This window comes from Vigna unguiculata, chromosome 1 (genome assembly GCF_037176805.1).
Source record: "Vigna unguiculata cultivar grain cowpea cultivar isolate G323 ecotype 2 chromosome 1, ASM3717680v1, whole genome shotgun sequence".
NCBI classification, from domain to species: Eukaryota; Viridiplantae; Streptophyta; class Magnoliopsida; order Fabales; family Fabaceae; genus Vigna; species Vigna unguiculata.
The window spans coordinates 1,945,001-1,965,066 of record NC_140792.1 but is presented as its reverse complement, the minus strand read 5'-3'; the positions used below and the strand labels follow the sequence as shown (position 1 = coordinate 1,965,066).

Sequence of the window (20,066 nt, the reverse complement as noted above, 5' to 3'; positions counted from 1 at the left end):
AAATCTCTTATTCTTCATAGCAATAACTATGTATCCAAAAGAAGAAAATCCAAAGATTTGTGGAAATAAAAAAATACCAAAACAATTTGTTTATACAAAAATGTGATTTTATTTTGAAAAGGATGGAACAATTTAAAAAAAAAAATACAGAGAAGGTTCGATCATTTCACTATTTTTGAAAAACAAAATAACATACGCATCCATTATGCAACATTCTCAACAATGTATACATTTTAAAAATTTAACAAGAAATGACAGTAGAAATCTACTGCACCAGATTTAAGTGTTAAAAAAATCGAAAAAGAAAAGTAAGAAAATGAAATCATATTCGATATGGCAAAAATATAAAAATTAAAATCACATGAAGTTATTTTTAGTAAAGTATTCACAATTTTCCGTCACATTCTAATAGAGGCTAATTTTGGAGCTACAAAACAACTTATTTGACCTTTGAATTATTACTATGAGTTTATTTAAATTAGATATTTTTAATGAGTTTTTTAAAATATATTAATAATTAATTATTGAAGTTTTAGTTGTTTTTTATGGTTATTTATTTTAAAATACTATGCATATTTTCTTTGCAAATGACCGGTAAGTTACGTATTAAAAGTGTTAGTATTTGAAATTAAGAGAAAATAAAAAATTTAGTTAATATTATATTATAAATTATAATAATAAAACAGAGAGGTGTTTACAAACATTTAATATAATATATTTAATAAAGATAATAAACAACGCCTATTTAAATATCAGACATACCACTGCTATTTTGTAATCAATAGTTAAATTTTATTTAACATTTTCTCTGTATCTTTCTAATCGTTGGATTTCTGTAAATAAGAAAAAAAATGCTTCCGTTTAATATTTTCCTTTTATGATAAGGCCATCGTAGGCCTCAACGTGTACTCTGACATCTAGCTGTCATTCCAAAGTCCCACATGAAAATTTATTAAAAATTAAAATTAAAATAGAATATACAAAGCCTTAAAAAATCAGACTAAAGTTATGATAAAATATATATTTCGCGGAACATGGATATACTGTAAATTTTATGAAAAAATATCTAAATAAATAGAGATAAAATATCAAATTATTTATATTATTTTTTATAAATAAAAACTAAATTAGTTAATTTATCAACACAATTATTTTTTTCATAAAAAACATAAACTTTTTAACTTACATATATGGATAAAAAATGTAATTATTATCCTCTTCTACGATTCTATTCTAAAAAATTGTTCATTGATCCAAAAAATATGATGGACTAAATAAAATCACTTTCTGATCAAATCCTCAACCCTCTCCCACCAAATTCAAAATAAATAATGTATCCTTATAAAACAGAAAAATTACCTACAAATTCATTTTAATATTCTCTAAAAATCCAAAGTTAAATCAGGATAATTTTTAGTTACATAATGAATATTCACTTTAAATCAATCAATATATGAAACTTGTTACATTACATCCATACTCTATCCGATTTAAATATTAAAAAAACTCAACAAAAAAAATCAAAGACATTTTTTCCAAATTCAAAATAACAGTAATTGCTTTTAATCTATTTTTCTTTTCGCTAATCCTTACTTTCTCTACCTAAATAAGAGTTGGTTCAAAGTTCTCTTTTCTAAATAAAGAAAAATATTTAAATCTTTTGTTTGCAGTACAAATTACAATATTCAAAAAATTATTTATTATTCCTCTTTTAGGTTTCTTTCTTCAAAATACTAAAAGTGAAAACAAGGTATACTTACAAAAGGGAATATTATATATTATCAAAAAATTTAAAAAAGATAAATGAAACGGGACAATTTCACCTCTAAAACGTATCCATATATAATAAAGAGAAAATAAGATTACTTTACATAAATATAAAAAAGTAAAAGAAAAAGCTTTATAAATATTTTATTAAAATCTAGAAGACGTTTGTCTTTCTGGGTTTCTAAAAGAAAAAACATTTAAACAAATCCTAAAAAACCAAGTAATATGTATTTAATAAGGTTGTACGAAATCACATGCATATTCTTTAATAATTTACCGACTTCAAAAAATAAATGCTACATTTTAACAATACAACGTTAATAATACTATTTGTTTTTATCACTGATTTAAATTTATAATCAATGCATCAATCAGTTAAGAGGCATGATAGTCGAAGTTTTGAACATACTATCATCATTTACTTATAAATATTCATCTCAGAATCATGTTTTCAGGAGTCGATCAATCCGGTTTACACGAGTTGATTCATCATGATTTTAACTCATCACGGTTAGTGGATTAAGTAGGTAAGCTCACCAACTCACTTGAAAAAATATTTATTTATTTATTTTGAAGTATTCAAATACTTAAATATTTTTTTAGCAACTCATGAGATGACAATCACAGTAAAATCAATAACCAATGTCTTCATCATGCTCACCACTAATATATGATGAATTGTTTTCAAGAAAGTATCATATAATTCAAGAAAACATGATTAATATTACACATTTTCTGTCATGCTATTCAACAAAATATAAATAAAAAAACCACACATTTTGTCATGCTAATATAGAAAAAAAAATGTTTATAAGACAATTGCTTGTGTATTTACTATGAAGATTATAGTTAAAGATTAAAGTATCACAGTATATAACTTGACAATCAAATTAATTAAACATTCAAAGTATCTAATATTATTGAGCAACATTCTAATATTTAAAAATATGAAATTATGAACCTATATAATTAGGAGTAGTAAATAATTATTAAAAAAATTAAAAAAAATTGTAAAAAAATGTTGTGGGTTAAGTGGGCCAACCCACCTCCAACCCAACTTGAACCCGTTTAACCTGTGGGTTAAGTGAGTCAGGTTGAATTCAATCCACTTTTGAAAAAATTGATTTTTTTCTCAACCCAACCCGGCTCGAACCTGTGATGAGCTGGGTTGGCTCACGGGTTGAAATTCATTTTGACATCTTTAGATACCACGAAGAGGTGTAGTATGGCACTACTTGCATTCTCAATGGTTCTCTTTGTTATTGTATCAGGTTAGGAATCATCTTTTGACGCAAACACGTTATTTTCAAAAAACTTTTTTTATGTAATGTATTATTATCTCTTAATTTGTATACATAGATATGAGTATGAAATCTGAAGCAAGGGAACCTATTGAGGGCACTCATTGTATTAGCGATCCAGATTGTGTACATCGTCCTTGTGCATCATGTGCTTGCAAAGGTATCAACAATTGTTGTGTATGTGAATCAAAACCTTTTTTTTTATGATTTTTGTATTAATGCACCCGCAAATTGAGTAGTAAGGTTTTCTCATACAATCCCAAGAGAGAATCACAACAATAAAGGATTGTAGTTTCTTTTTAATTGAGTTTGCAAATAAAAGTTCGGACTTTGGCTTGTATATCTTTGGTAAGATTTATGCTTTATGCACTTTTCTTAATCTTTCTTATTATCCAACAAAATTATTTTAAAAGAAGCACGACTGTTGTAATATAAGGAACGAAAATGCTGATAAAAAATATTAGTACCGAGTAGAGATATCAAAACGAATTTCAACCCGTGAGTCAACCCGACTCGCCATGGGTTCGAACGGGTTGGGTTGAGAAAAATTTAATTTTTTCAAAAGTGAGTAGAACTCAATTCGGCTTACTTAACCCACGGGTTGACCCACTTAACCCCCTAACATTTTTTTACAATTTTTTTTTAATTTTTTTAATAATTATTTACTACTCCTAAATATATAGGTTCACAATTTCATATTTTTAAAGACTAAAATGTTGCTTAATAATATTTGAATAGTTTTAATGTTTAATTAATTTAATTGTTGAGTTATATACGTCAATACTTCAATCTTTAACTATAATCTTCACCGTAAATTACTCAAGCAACCATCTTATAAACATTTTTTTCTAAATTAGCATGATAAAAATGTGTAGTTTTTTTATTTATATTTTGTTGAATAACATGACAAAAAATGTGTAATATTAGTCATATTTTTTTTTGACTATTTGGAGACTTTTTTGGAAACAATTCATTATATATTGGTGATGAGCATGGTGAAGACATTGATTCTTGATTTTATTGTGATTATCATCTCATAGCTAGGTTTCTTAAAGAATTATTTAAATATTTGAATATTTAAAAATAAATAAATAAATAATTTTTTTATGTCGGTTGGTGATTCAACCCAATTAACCTACAAATTCGTGGTGGATTAAGCTGGATTGCAAAATTTTTGGCTCACTTGGGTTCATTCATTTTCAACCCGACTCATGATAAGTCAATCCGTGTGAGCTGGATTGGTTCACTTCAACATGTCAGGTACTAGAATACGAAACAATATTTTTATGTATTTAACACATGATGCTGAACAAAAAGAATCTTTGTTATATATATATATATATATATATATATATATATATATATATATATATATATATATATATATATATATGAATTAAAGTGCAAATCGAGAGTGAGTTTAAAATTATGAATTCGACTAATTTTAAGAGAATTACTTTTTCTCTTGATAATTCGTTTATTTGAAATATAATAATTGTAATAAATAAGTAATTACACTTTTAAACAATTGGCGATTAGTTTACACATATGTATTTATTATAATATAAAATGTAAATGAAAAAGCTTTATAAATATTTCATTAAAATCCAGAAGATGTTTGCCTTTCTGGATTTCTAAAAAAGACATTTAAAAACTCCTAAAAAAGGCAAGTAACATGTATTTAATAAGGTCATACGAAATTACATGCATATTTATTAATAATTTACTACCTTCTAAAAATAAACTACATTATAACAATACAATGTTTAATAATACAATTAATTTTATCACTGATTTATATTTATAATCAATGCATCAATCATTAAGAAGCGTGATAGTCAAAGTTTTGAACATACTATATATGATCATTCATTTTGTATATAAAGCAAGGTTGAAGATGATGTTCTATACCAAAATGGATTCTTCAAGAAAATATTCTCTGACATTGGCATTCTTATTGGCTTTTTTCATCATTTCTTCAGGTCACAAATCACACTTTCTTTCCATTCTATGTTTCACCATGATTTATTTTTTATAATGTTTAGTATTTTTTTTTCTCTGGAATCAATTTATTTTGGCTTATATTTTGATTTGTTGTATTATATATTTGCATGCAGATATGATGATGAAATCTGAGGCAGAATTGTCAGAGATTACAGATGCGCGTTGTAGCAAAGACTCAGATTGTAAAAAATATTGTCCAAAATGTGTTTCATGTAATTGTATGAAAAACGTATGTTTCTGCGAAAATCCACCTTTACCTGATGATACTCCACCATTCTGAGTACGCTGAGATTGTGATGTAATCAATTTTAATTAGAATAATGAAGGATTCTGAATCTTATAAACACAACTTTTTATTAGAAATTTCCGTCTCATGTATTTTACTTTACTCTATCCCCTAACATTTCATCCTCACAAATTGAACCAAAATTTTGATAATAATTAATTCGAATTTTCACTAAAATTTAAAAAGCCAAAAATATATTTAATCTATGACGTAAAAAAATCTGAATTGAATGGAAAGGAAAATGGTAAAATAGAAAAATCATAAAAAAAAATATGACTTACTATGACGTAGTTTGCACCGCCTATCATAGTAATTTGGACTTATTATGACGTACTTTGCATTACCTGTCATAGTAAGTTGGACTTACTATGATAGGTTTAACAAAAAATTGTTATAGTAAGTTCATTGATTATCCCATCATCGTCAACTTGTACAGTGGTAAGTTAGACTTATTATGATTGTTAATCGGACACCTATCATAGTAAGTCTGACTTACTATGACAAGTTTCTGCAGTGTCATAAAAAGCGTGCATTTTCTATGACTTATGAAACTATGACACCAGAATAGGTGTCATAGTAAGCTTGTTTTACCTATCATTATAAGCCCATTTTCCAGTAGTGAATAATAAAGGAGAGAAGCGTTTACAAATATTTAATGTAATATAACTAATAAAGATAATAAACAACTCCTATTTAAACATCAAAGACATACTACTTACTGCCATCTTGTAATCAATAATAATACTTAATTTAAAATTTTCCCTATATCTTTTTAATTGTTGAATTTATGTAAAAAAGAATTGCTTCTCTTTAATATTTTTTTTTTCAAATAAATTCATTATAGACATCAATGTGAACTTTGATATCTTAGCTAACACTCCAAAGTCTATCAATCATTTGTTATCATATAAAAATTTATTAAAAATAAAAAATAAAATAAAAGCATACAAAACATGTGGGACCACACTAAACTTATAATAAAAATTATACTTCATAAAACATAGACAAACTATAACTATTATGAAGAAAAAATATAAATAAATATATGAAGGTAAAATATAAAACCATTTATGTTCTTCTTTGTGAAAGAAAGCTAAATTAGCTAACTTATGAGCACAATGATCTCTTTTACAAAAGAATATGATAAACTTTAACTTGCATATGCATACAAAATTGAAACATAAATGACCCCGTAAATACAACATAAATAGAAGTTTGTGCCCTTAAAAATACTGAAAAAATTACCTACATATTCACCTATACTTTCTCTAGAAATACCCACTTAGAGTCAAACCATGACAACTTCTGTCTGCATTATTAATATTTACCTTAAGTCAATTAACACATAAAACTTGTCATATTACGTTCATAAATGGAATCATGCTATCAATGGCAGATCTTCACCAAAATTTTTTGGGGAGCCAAAATAATATACTTAAAATTTATATATTTAATATTATTGTGACTAATTCAATAAAAATGAATACATAATCTAGTATATTTATAATTATCAAAAAAATTACACATATCTAAAGGAATGTCTATCTTTTTTCATATTTTTGAACTCATGGTAATTGAATCATAATAAAAATTTTCAGTTAACTTTTTTCGATGTAAATAACCATATTATCTGCAAAATATTCATCTTCCATTTTATTAACGTGCATTTGATTCAAAAAGTATTCACAAGCTTTCATTTCATTGTTATGCAATAAGCAACCATATTATCATATTTTCATCTTCACTAGTAGTTTCTCTATCAATTTAAAAAAAATAAATTTATTCTTTTGTTTTTCATCAATATACCTATTTAAAAAATAAGTTTAAGACTAAAAAATAATTTATCATAATCTAATCAAAAGTTGAGAGACATAATTACTAAAAAAAACCTATGATAATTAAGTTACAATTAAAAATCGACTATGAAAAATCACATAGTACATTAATTCTTCTTCTATATTAATAAAAATGAATATACAAAGAGGTCATGAGATTAAAAATAATGCTAAATGTTAAACAAATAGTTCACTATCAAGTGAGACAAAAAACCATTACCTTATTTATTTATTTATTTAATAATGGAAGAGAAAATATGAAAAATAAAGATAGAAATACTGAGTTTATGTCTAACTTTTTTAGTAACAAAAGAAAATAAATAAGATGAGAGAAAAATACAACATATGAAAAACTCAAAAGACAATGGAAGAGAAAATAAAAAATATCTTAATAATTTTTGTTTCTTTATATATTTGATTTTATGTTTTATTATTTATTATTGTACTTTATAAAATAAAAAAAATACTTAATTTAATTTTTACTAATTTTTAATATAATATTATTTATTTTAAAAAAGTGCATACAACTTAAAAAAATTAAAAAATATATATAATTTTAAAAAAATTAAATATAAAATAAAAATAAAAAAATTGGGGAGGGAAGCCATGGCCCTGTAAGGCCCAATATTTTATGCCCTTATGTTTAAGGGCTACCCCAAATCTAATTGGGCCTAAGGACTGGCCCATAGGTAGGGATGACAATTAGGGTCTGGCCCGCAGAAAAAATGCGGGGCGAGCCAACATAGTGAGCCTGCAGACCTGCGGCCCGCAAGCCCGCATAAAATTAAAAAAAAAACTTGCACTTGTGTATATTAATTACTTCTTTTATGGACTCTTGCATTAACATTTCAAATTCTTATATAACTGGAAAAGACAAGTATTATGTAATTTTAATGTGCTAAAATTTAAAGAATACATTGTGTATGTCATAGTATGAATATGATGAAAATGTTGAATTATCAATTTATCATCTAATTCCCCAAAGTCTTTACTTAATTTTGTGAACTTCTTAAAGTTTCCCAATTTTTAAACATTGAAAGTTTTATCATAAAAATTTAAAAAAAATTAAAAAAATTAAAAGAAAAAAAAGCGGGCCGACCCGCGGGCCAAGGAGTATGCGGAGCGGGTCAGTGTTTTCAGCTCGCATAAAGTATGCAGGGCGGGGCGGGCCAGCCCGCGTTGTGCAGGCCTTATGCGAGCCCGGCCTAAATGGGTCGGGCCGACCCGCATTGCCGCCCCTACCCATAGGGTGTCAAAGGCTCCTAAGGCAGCCAAACCCCTATCTTTCTTGCCATACTTGCAAAAACAACTCCCTCACACTCTTTTTTTCCTTTAGAGCTCTGCTAGGGTTTTGAAGTTCAGCCAGATCCAAGTTTAGCTCGACCTCGTTCCTGCTCACGTAAGTTATTCGTCAAGCCATACTTTTTCTCTCTGGTTGGGTTCTTCATGTTTTCTGTTGGGGTTTTGTGTAGTAATCTCGTGTCTCATATGCATTAGGGTTTTCAGCTCCTAAATCTGCTTCGGGAACTCTCGTACTCATTCGCTTCAGTGTTGGAGTCGTTGGCTAGATCTATCCAGGTAAGGGGAGCTAGGGTCTACAGGTTTACCTTGATTTTTGTTTACCTTGCTTTGTTTTTGTGATTGTATGGCTGAAGTGCTACTGTTTATGTATGAATGATGTTGTATGGCTATTTGGGTATGAATGTGTGGCTGCTGCAGGTACGAACAATGGCGAGAACTGATAATCTCACCCAAGCGAGCTTGTTTCGCCTAAGCGAGACTGGCAGAGACTCGCCTAAGTGAGACCAGAGACTCGCCCAGGTCTTTTGCATGAGCTGTCGCTCAAACGACCAAGCTTTGTTTTGAGCGAGAGAATGCCTCGCTCAGGCGAGGAGATCTCGCCTAAGCGGGCTAGTGCAGAGGGCCATTGTTCCTGATTGTCGAGCTCTCGCCTAGGCGAAAGGAGCTCACTTAAGCGAGAGTCCCTCTCACCTGAGTGAAACCTTTCTGCCCGAGCGAGAAGTTGGGCGAGAATGCGACCTGTTTTGTTGTTTCTCTATTCTCAAATGTCGGCTATATGTTTGGATTGATCTTGATTTTAAACTATGAATTGGGTGATTATGTATGAATGAGTTGATCTATAGTCTATGATGAATGAGTTAATCTATATTATGTGATGAATGAGTTTAACATGATTTGGGCCTGTCGCATGTATGAATTGATTCATGGATTGAATATGACAAGTTTGGTATGGATTGAATGTGGGATATGAATGAAGAGTGGTTATAAAGTTTGGCATGAGTTTGGTATGCTTGATAAATGTTGATTTGGTTGTTGAAGTATGAATGGCATGAGGTTAGGACGTAATTCCACAAAGGTGTCGTGGTGGTGCCTCATTGGTTAGGATGTAATTCCATGAGTCTCTATGTGAGACTTCATGGTGATGCCTCAGTTGGTTGGGACGTAATTCCATGGCCCCTGTTAGTGGGAGTTCATGGTGGTACCCCATCTATATAATTTAGTAAGGATTCAAGGTAAGGTTGCATCCTGACACTCTAAGGAGTTAGTTAGTCTCACATAGAGCGGACTGACTCTTGTGATGAGAGTAGTAGGAGGCTTGAAACCCATTAAGGGCTAACTTTGTGTGTGGGAGTTGAGACATTGTAACACTTAGCTCGGGGGAGAGCAGCTTGGTAGAGCAGGGAAATCCACCACAAGTGCAAGCATCCGCTGAATCTGACTAATTATATGTATCCGGATGAGACGTGTCTCGAGTCTTAGTGTATTGTTTGGAAGGTCATAACATGCTTGGATGATGTATGTATATTTGATTGTGAAAGTGTATATGATTGTATGATAAATCTCTTTTTCGCTCTAGCTTACCCCTTTGTTGGTTTGGTTGTTATGTGTGTGGTTTTCTCTTTTGCGATGATCATCAACTTGTTGATGTGAGCAGAGGTGAGAAACACCCATGGTCATCAGGGTGATGGAGGTTCCGCTGCGTAGCTTACCCAGGCTGGATTCTACTGTTTTGGGTTTACTTTAGGGCTATGACCCATCTATTGGCTTATCTTTTAAAATATCTTTTTGATTACTGTTGAACCTTGTATCTTGTCTTGTTTTGGCATCATAAAGTGCCTTATATATCGTAAGGAGTAGTGTTTATACTCTAGGACTGCACTACTATATTATTCAGTGTGACACCTCTTTAATTAGGATTATTAATTAATTGGGATGTTATAGACCCCGCCTGTCCCTTCCAACCTCCGCCTTCGCCGTTGCATGTTACCCTTCTTAGTTTGAATATTAAAATAATTCAACACAAAAAAATCAAAGGGATATTTTTTTCAAAATTCAAAATAACAATAATTGCTTTAACGGAATTTTTGTTTACTAATTTTACTTTCTCTACCTAAATAACAGTCTCGTTTCAAAGTTCTTTTTTTTATTTTCTAAATGAAGAAAATATTTAATTCTTTTATTTTCAATACAATATTAAATAAATTATTTATTATACATCTTTTAGGTTTCGTTCTTCAAAATAATAAAAGTGAAAACACGGGTATAATTACAAAAAGGAACATTATATATCATTTCAAAATTAAAAAATAAAAAATAAATGAAAAGGGACAATTCTACCTCCAAAACATATCCATATATAAGAAAGAAAAAATAAGATTAGTTTACATATATGTATTTACTATAATATAAAAAGTAAAAGAAAAAGCTTTTTAGATATTTTATTAAAATCTAGAAGACGTTTGTCTTTCTGGATTTCTAAAAAAAAAATCATTAAACAGCTCATAAATATGTATTTAATAAAGTTGTACGAAATCTCATGCATATTTATTAATAATTTATTAACTTTTAAAAATAAACTACATTTTAACCGTCCAACGTTTAGTAATACTATGAATTTTTAAATAATGGTAACGGTAACGACTTCAGATGCTAATTAAGGTATAATTATTGGTTTTCTATTTCATTATTTTTATATTAAAAATTAGAATAATTAATCTATAACAAATATATAAAGGACATTCTCATTTTTTATACACATTTCAAAATACCAATTTTATCCTTTAAATATAATAATTTATTAAATTTTTAAAAATTAATCGTTATTTTTACAAATTTTTTATAAAATCTGCTTTTTCTCTTCTTTATAATATATTTCACTTTATTTTTAATAAATATAATTTTAGTTTATATTTATATATTAATTTAATAACATTACAATATTATTACTTACTAATATAATATCATACATATTTAAATAATGCATACACACAGACGCGATAGCGCCTGTGTTTATGCTAGTTAAAATAATATAAATTTATATAACATATTTTGTAAAAAAAAAATATCTTTTTAAATTTATAAAGTCTCTACTAAAACAGTTTGTGGAGATGCAAATTTAAATTCACTATTCCATCTAAAAGTTTAAGTAATTAATCTTTTTATATTGTTAGTTTTATGTTTCTATAATTAATAATTTCAGATATTAAAAATTGTCTATTCTTTAATATAAGAGATTTTGTTAACTTAACATGAATTTTGCAAAAAGTAATGGAAAAATTATAAAAAAGAAATTCAATGAAATCTCAAATTCGTATTTAATTTTTTTTTGTAAATATTTTAGATATTTAACATTATTTTTGGTTGGTTTGTATGTTAATTTAAACTTTTTTATATTTAATCGTATTTTAATTCTTAACAACATTAAAATATAATTATTTTATTATTTAGTTATTTATAACTTTTTATTGGTGTGCATTAAATAAAATATTAAACATAGTTGTACAACACTTATGTACATCTTTATCTTCTAAATCAAGTAAAATTATGTTAATGATTATTAAATCAAAATTTATTTAATATCACAATTAATTATGAACTCTTATAAAATTATATATGTATTCATTATTTTTAACCAATGTCCTATGAGTTAACAAGACTCTTAAATAAAATATTAAACATAATTGTACAATACTTATAAACACTTTTGCTCTCTAAATAAAATAAAACTACATTAATAATTATTAAATCATTCATTTAATATTATTATTAATTATAAACTTATATAAAATTTAATATGTATTAATTATTTTTAATCAATGCTATTAAGACACTCCTAAGGAAGACTCCATTCATTTTGTATATAAAGCAAGGTTGAAGATGATGTTGTATACCAAAATGGAGTCTTCAAGAAAATATTCTCTGACATTGGCATTCTTATTGGCTTTTTTTATCATTTCTTCAGGTCACAAATCATACATTCTTTCCATTCTATGTTTCACCATGATTTATTTTTATAAGTTTTAGTATTTTTTTTCTCTGGAATCAATTTATTTTGGTTTATATTTTGATTTGTTGTATTATATATTTGCATGCAGATATGATGATGAAATCTGAGGCAGAATTGTCAGAGATTACAGATGCGCGTTGTAGCAAAGACTCAGATTGTAAAAAATATTGTCCAAAATGTGTTTCATGCAATTGTATGAAAAACATATGTTTCTGCGAAAATCCACCTTTACCCGATGATACTCCACCATTCTGATTATGCTGAGATTGTGATGTAATCGATATCAATTAAAATAACTTTTCATTGATCTTTCTTCGTTGATACTTGTTATTTCTTTTGGTTATACAAGTAACGGTTAAATATGTATACATCCTTTGTCTTTAGACGAATTTTAGAATTCGTTCATTTCAAATTTTTAAATCAATATAATCTTTATTTTTTAAAATAAGTGAATTTAGCTTTTTTATTCAAAAAGTTTATTTAACATTTCAAGCATTTTTTATAATAATATTTAATTTAATATCGAAATAAACTAATTTCAAAATCCACTATAAATTAAAGAATCTAAAACATATTTAACTCTATAAATTCTATAAGTAACGGTGGAAAAAAGTTTATAATAATAACACATAAACAGAAATTTCTTATTATTTTAATCATTACTATTTATAAGCAAGTCAAAACTAAAATTTAAATGGTAAAATGATAAGATCTTACGATTTACATAGTATTTATGAGTTAGATTGATCGTTGAACAAAATCGTAAAATTGTGTAAATGGTCATTTTTTCTTTTTGAATCTTTTTGCTGCATTATATGTTCATAATTTTTGGTGAATAATTAAAATTTTATATTGTTAAATGTGTTCTCAATCACATAATCACATTTCACCCAATTAAATTAAATATTAATACAATTAATATTTATTTTTCAATCAAAAATTATTACAAATAAAATCCATGTGTAACACACCAAACACATATCAATTAAAATTCAAATACAATTATAATTTCTTAATTTTGCAGCAACAACTTTGAGTACATTAGTATTCATTTCTCAATAAAAAATTAATACAATTGAAATCTAAGTGTAACACACAAAAACACTTTACAATTAAAATTCAATATAATTATAATTTCTCAATTTTGCAATCACAACTTTGTATAGACTCCGACCGCAATAATGTTTAGTATTTATTAATTATAATGTTAATATTTATTACTTTAATTTATTTTTCCTCTATTATTTTGTTTTAATTCTTTTTGTATTTTTATATTTTATTATATTAATTATTTTTATATATATTATTTAAAATTTCAAAAAATAAAATTGGATTAATTTCTTTTTTTTTATAAAATTATATATATATATATATATATATATATATATATATATATATATATATATATATATATATATATATATATATATATATATAAACTCCTTATGATTCTATTCGTAATTTCAACTCTAACTATATTGCTCATGGATCGAATTTATAACTTATTAGTATACACAAACTTATATCTTTTACTAATATTTCTTCGTTAATAATTACTATTTATGTCTTATATATTTGAGTATAATAACATTATACAAACACAAGTATTTTGTATTAAACTTTATTTATCTATATATAAAAGAGATTTTTATTTTTTTTTTCACCTTTATTTTCTAAATTTATCCTTTAAATACTTCTTTTTAAATTAAAATAATATTATCATTTCTTTAAATTTAATCATTTTTTATTTATAATTTTTTAAAACTTAACCATTATATACCTATAAAATAAATAAAAATTATTTACAATTAAATTATAAAATTTATTTATATTTAATTTCATAATTATAATAATAATAATAATAATAATTACTTTATTATTTTTTATTACCATACAAAAAATAACCACGCATCACTAATATATTAAAATTTAATTATATACATTAGCGTACACAAATATTTTTTAAATATATGTGATGTTATATTAGTAGATGGTGATAATGTAATGTTATTAAGTTATAATATATAAAATAAAATTATATTTATTAAAAATAAAGTGAAATATATAAGAAAAAAAGAGAGAATAAATGTTGATAATTAGAAAAAAAGAGAAAAGCAGAAATAGACGATTTTATAAAAAAATTTATAAAAATAACGGTCAATTTTCAAAATCTTTATAAATAATTATATTTTAAAGGGTAAAATTGGTATTTTTAAATATAGACACAAAAGAGGAAATTCTATTTATATATTATTATAGATAATCTGGATAGAGTTTATAATGCATTCCCATTCGATAAAAAATAAACATTTTGAATATAACATTAAACGATTATAAATGGTTCAATAGAAATTTAATAATAATATAGTTCTACCGAATTTTGTTAGAAAAAAACTATAATACAATCTTAATATACAGATTTATATTTAACTCAATTTTATTAAATTATCTTTTAATATTATAAACTTTATACTTATTTATGTAATATAATTTAGTCAAAATTTCTCCGGTGGACGTTGAGAGCTCTAAAAGATCTAATAAAATTTCATTTCAAAATAATAGAATCATGTATAATTTTGATAAGCAAATTTCATGAATTTTTTCTGTGATAACTATGATTATTCTTGCATCAATTTGACTGACGACGTAGGTGTGTCTGTAAAAGACACTCTGATGCCTAAGTTAGTGCGGGTGATGTCAGAGGACTCAGAGAATATTTAATGCGTAATCAATGCATAAAACATTGTGTTATTTATACCTTTTTACTTGTGGGTCCTACCTGAAATGGGTTTTTTGGCCCAATATTCCTTTTCTGGTCACTTCTGGATCTAGTAGTAAGGAGAGAAATTACCATGAGGCCCTTCGAGGGTTGGTGGTAGTCGTTCGTGGGCCTCCATTGCCGGTTATCGTATACCTGTGGGAATGGATTCGATGTGGGCGGCACTCGGTACTCGGTCATGAGGATCTCCATGGTTGGGCACTTCTTGTCCGTCTCGACTATCTAAGTGGTAGTTGGATTTAGGTTGCTTGCCTCTTGGTCTTTGGTGTAAAACAAGTGGTTTGGGGAGGGGTACTCAGTGCAGGGTATGCGGCCCACGAGGCTATTGGTAGCCGCATACTGTAGAGGAGGACTAATACAGGGTATGCGGCCCAGAGGGTCGCTGGTGGTCGCGTATTGTAGATGGGGGCACCTAGTACAAGGTATGCGACCTAGAGGATTGTTGGTGGCCGGATCCTTCAAGGGGGATATCTGTTATAGAGTATGCGGTCCAGAGAGTCGCTGGTGGTCGCATACTCGTAGAGTGTGGTATACTGAGAGGGTAGTATTCGACATAAAGTATACGGTCAAGGGTTTGCTGGGGCCGTATACGTAGGTGTGTGGTTGGGACATATATAATATTATATAATGAAACTTCCATCTCATATTTTACTTTACCTTAATTTCATTTTAAAATTATAAAAATTGTAATATATATATATATATATATATATATATATAATATCAATAACAATATATATATATATATATATATATATATATATATATATATATATATATATATATATATATATGAAGGACAATATATATGAAGGGATTCTCTTTTCTAGTATATATATTTTATATTTCTATTTATTCTCAATAATATTTCTAAATTGAAAGAATGTAAGAATAGATGAAAACAATTTAATATTTCTGTTTCACGCTTAATTATGTTTTAAAATTATAAAATAAAAATAAACTATCCTATAATAATATATAAAAGAATTATTCCTTTTAATGTATTTGTTTTAAATTTCTAATTAATATATTTTAAAATTAAAAAAGTGTATAACAATGCAAGAAATATATGTTTTATATTTTCATTTTACTTTTAATCATATTTTAAAAATAAATAAAAATAAAAATAAACTTTCAAATATTAACTAACTATTTTTTTTTATATAACCATCATTATTAATATTGTTTTCTAAAACTATATAGAGGCTAAAAGTGTCTATTTTCCACTAGTAAGGATAATTATTAAGTTAACAGAAAATGTTAACAAGAATTCATTCAAAAATTAAAAATTTTAGAGACGCAATCGAGAGTTTCTAAATTTATGAAAACTTAAAACATAATTAAGTCTATATAATTTATAAAATATAGTTTAACATTAAAAAAGTCAAAAACATAATTAATTCTATATTATTTATACAACATAGTTTAACATTAAAAAAAATCAGAAACGATTTATTAAAATATTCAAAGGTTGTAATTAATTATTTCCACTCAAATTTATTAATTTTAATTATTTAAAATTATAATAAACGGTTTCCTCAAAATTTAAAGATTTTGAAATATTTATAAATAATATTTGGATTTAGTCACTAATTTTAAATTTTATTGTTTTAAAATTATTAGAAAACATTCTTAAGATTAGAAAATAATACAAACATCCTTGTGTTCTTATATTATATCATTTAGAGCATAATAGAGGACCATCAAGTTGATTTTAACCTACCATATTTTAGCGATTGGGATACTATGTTTAATGAGAGGTTACAACAACACACGTGTTGTAAACTAGTTACGACGGGCGGTGAAAATTATTGTAAAAAGAAATTATTAAGGAAAGCTATAGAATAATTTAAAAGTTATAGGTTTTAAAATTAAGTTTGGATTTAGGAGTCGATTAAGTATAAGAAAAATATTAAGGAGTCGATTAAGTATAAGAAAAATATTAACATGTCCACAACATTCGTACAAAGATAATTTTTTTAAACTAATTATGGATAATTAATGTAATTTTTAAAATATTGATTTTTCTTAAAAAAAATCAAACAAACATACAAATATAATATAATATAATAAAAATAATATTATTAGAATTGACATGTTAGATTATAGATTTAATTATACTTTTCATTCTTATTTTCGTTCAAATATATGGATTTGTTCCCTTTATTTTTATAAGTATCCATTAGATCTCATTTTCTAAAAATGATATCATTGCTTGTCGTGGTGGTGGCCATCACCTTCAATGTTCTCGGCGCTCGGTGTTTCTGCTTGTCGCGGCCGGAGGTGCCACTAAAGCTCCTCTTCCTTCTTCCATGGTGGTTTTTCCATTGTTGCCACAAAGCCAAAGTCGCCATACTATGCCGCCACTGCCACTATGACCATGCATCACCGGTGTCGTTGTTGTCGCCAACGGCATTCCCCTTTCTCCTCTTCTCTCTGTTTCTCTGTTTGAATTTGTTGGCTGATGAAGATTATGGGAAAAAAACGCAATGAAGATGAAATGAAAATTGTTGTAGTGGTGTGTGTGTGTGTTTGTTTGATTTTCTGAATACAGGTTGAAGTGGCATGAAGATGAGAAATGGTGGAAGTTGAGCATGGAGAGGGTTTGTGTCTTAGTGTAGGAATGAGTTGATGTGATGGTGATGGAAATCGTGGTAGCGGTTCTTGATGATGGAGGGAATGAAATGATGAAGGAGAACTGATGATGGAGAAGATGCACACACGACACGAGATAAAAAAAATTGGGACGAAATGCACACTGCATCACTGTTTTCGATCTTTGATCAATACAAAAACCCTTTTAAAACACTGTTTTTAATAATTTAATTAATAAACAACACTAAATCCACATCACTCTTTTTCACTTTGCCTGGTCACTATTTCTTTGACGTTGTGGATAATGATACCACAAACTACTTCTTAGAACTCCAAGCAAATATTCTATTTGACATTTTAAAAACATACCTAGAGGTGTGTTTTCTGTCATCCAAATCACCAACATAGTTGCTGTCACAATATGCTATCAAATTCTCTCCTCCTTCCCTTTTATAAAACAGTCCCAAATCTATAGTTCCTCTCAAGCAGCGTAGAACTCCTTTTGTGGCTTGATTATGCAAGGTTGTTGGTGCATCCATGAAACGAGCTAGTAAACTCACAACATACATTGAATCTGGTCTTGTGGCAGTTAGGTACATGAGACTGCTTACCATATGCTTATATGCGGTAGCATCAACCTTCAGTCCTCCTATATCCTTTGTGACTTTACATCCTGGAACAATTAGATTTTTCATAGTTGAACAGTTTTGTAATCCAAATCTTTCCAATACTTCATTGACATATTTCTTTTGACAGATGAAAATACCACTAGGAGTTTGTGTGACCTCCACTACAAGAAAATAACACATGGATCCCAAATCAGTCATCTTGAATTTCCTCTTCATTGAATGTTTAAATTCTTCAAACATGTTATTACTATTACTTGAGAAAATAAGATCATCCACATATAAATTAATAATAAAAACATTAACATTATCTTCCCTTTTAACAAAGAGAGTGTATGATCAGTCATGCTCCTTTCAAATCCTTCATTGATAAAGTATGACTCTATTTTTCTAAACGAGACCCGAGGGACTTGTCTAAGTCCATAGAGAGCCTTTTTGAGTTTGTAGACTTTTTTTTTCAGCACTAGGTTGTTGTATATATACTTCTTCTACTATTTCTGCATGTAAGAATGCACTTTTGACATCAAGTTGATGCCATCCCCTACCAGCTGTAATAGACAAAACCAGTCGAATAGTGTCCCAACGAGCAACAGGTGCAAACACCCCAGTGTAATCAATACCAGTTTGTTGAGCATATCCTTTAACCACAAGTCTGTCTTACACTTGTCAATTTCACCTTTTTCATTGATCTTAGTCTTGAAAATCCACTTGACACCAATCTTCTTTGCTCCAGGTGGTAGATCAATGAGCTCCCAGGTGCCATTTCTTTCGATTGCTTCAATTTCATTTTTCATAGCATCTTTCCACACTCGACTTTTAGCTGCTTCCTCAAAGGCGAGAGGATCATTGGTCACAATCATAGCGAGTTGTTGCATTTCCTGGGTGAGATGCTCAACATCATCAACTTCTTCTTCGGATAATCCAGCTTCATATTCATAATCATGCATCCATATTGGTGGCTTTCTGATGCGTTTAGGGACTTTGCTGCTTCTTATAATTTTTGAACTCTCGGCAATTTCAGGATCTGCTTTGCTGGTCGTTCCTAAGTCAATATCAGTTGCTTATGGTTCAGCACATATAAGATCATTAGTGTTGCTGCTTTCTCTCGATATGCTCCAATCCCATGTTTCCATTTCATCAAACACAACATTATAGTTGATTATTAATTTTCTTTGTTTCTGGATCATACATACGATAGACTTTGGATTCTTCACTAACTCCCATGTGCACGCATTTGATACTCTTCTCATCTAACTTTTTGAAGGTTGCATCAAGAATATGCGCATATCCTATGCAACCAAACACCTTGAGGTGACTCACTATTGGCTTTCTTTCTTTCCATACTTCTTCTGGTGTCATATATGTCAAAGCTGAGGTAGGACATCTATTGAGAACATAGGTGGCTTGATTTGCTGCTTCTGGCCAATACTTCTATGGAACCATACGATCTATAAGCATGCACCTTATCATATTCATCAGTGTGCAATTTCTCCTCTCAGCCACTCCGTTTTGTTGTGAGGAGTAGGCAACAGTGTGTTGTCTAGTGATGCCATGAGCACTACAAT

At 27.9% G+C, this 20,066-nt stretch overlaps 1 long non-coding RNA gene across 1 annotated transcript; it reads left to right on the top strand.

The window, feature by feature from the left end:
• Positions 1–12,338: 12,338 nt before the first annotated feature.
• On the top strand, positions 12,339–12,813 carry LOC114191971 (uncharacterized). The gene is made up of 2 exons (XR_003606050.2): positions 12,339–12,456; positions 12,590–12,813. It is a non-coding gene; the product is annotated as an uncharacterized LOC114191971 (long non-coding RNA).
• The last annotated feature ends 7,253 nt before the right edge of the window (positions 12,814–20,066 follow it).